We start from the raw sequence: 1,375 nt of genomic DNA on the forward strand, positions 1-1,375 counted from the left end.
TCTCACATTGCTGGAAGAAAAAGACTGAAGCCCAGTGCCAGGCAGAGGAGGTGTTTGCCTCCTCTGGAAAGGGACTTCACAGGGTTGGGACAGTTTATAGGAGAGATCTGGAGTTGAGACAATGATGGGTCAGAATGGGTGGCACCAGGCCTTGACTAGGGTGGCTCTGCCTACCTCTTGCCCTGTATTCAATGCTAAACCTCTTGCCTGGCCCCCAAGGGTGGCCTTTCAGGTGTGTGCATGGGGGGGGCACTCTGTGTGTCACAGAGACCTCTTTGTTCCTCTTCACCCAGTCTCCAGCTTCTATCTTTGGAGGCCCCATCCCAGAGGCCCCTTCCCTGTGCCCCTGCCAAGCCTTGACCCCTCCCTGGAGGAGTGTCAAAATCCTGAAGGAGCCCGCTAAAATCTTGACCACTCCCCCAGTCTACTTAAACTGCTTCCCCAGAAGGTATCCTCATGGTCTTTTCCTCTCCCCTCTGTGGTCACAGCTTCCCGGTTTCCCCTCGGAGCCACTCGAGAGCGCAGGAATCCCGTTAAACCTGGATATTTTTAATTTGGCTTATTGTGATTTGGCTTGATTGCGAATTTTGTGTCGGCAGAGAGCTCGTGTTAGGAAAAATTCCTAACAGCTACATTAACTACATCTCCATTCTCTTTCCTTGGTGTTTTGAGGCTGTGCCTAGCTAGTCAGGGCTGCCGTTACCTTGGCCGGTCGCCAGTGTCACTCTTGGACCGGGCAGATGGCTCGGTGGGTACAGTGCTTGCTGTACAAACAAGAGGAGCTGAGCTTGGGGTACCTTTGGGAAGGTGGAGACAGGTCACCAAGTGGTGAGCTCTAGGATCAATGAGATACTACATACTACACCATACTACATACTACACCATACAGTATACCATACATATGCACCACACACACAAATCATACCACACACCATACACACACTATGCCTTGCAGCACACACACAAACCATACCATACACACATACATACCACACACACACACACAACAATCTGCATCCGTAAACAAATCGCAGACACATGCCCAGGGCTTGCAGTAAGAGCTTGTCTATAATCTGAGCCAGGGCCTGGTACAGGGCTAGAGGTGGATTTCCTCATCTTCCTGCCCAGGAAGCCAGCGAGGTTTCCTGGGCCTGCAGGTGTTTTGCTTTATGGCAGGTGGGGTGTGTGGACCAGAGAACCACCTGACTCTGCTAGCCATCAAATGTCCTCCTGTCTCTCCCACTGCCCCCTGTTCGGACCTGGATGTCCTCCCAGGATACCGCTTTTGTTTGTCTTGCCTAGCTGCTCCACCAGCCTCACCTTCCCCTGCGGACCACCTCTGCCTCTGGGACCCGTGAACACCTGTTCTCTCCCC

This window comes from Microtus ochrogaster, chromosome 2 (assembly GCF_000317375.1).
Source record: "Microtus ochrogaster isolate Prairie Vole_2 chromosome 2, MicOch1.0, whole genome shotgun sequence".
NCBI lineage: Eukaryota > Metazoa > Chordata > Mammalia > Rodentia > Cricetidae > Microtus > Microtus ochrogaster.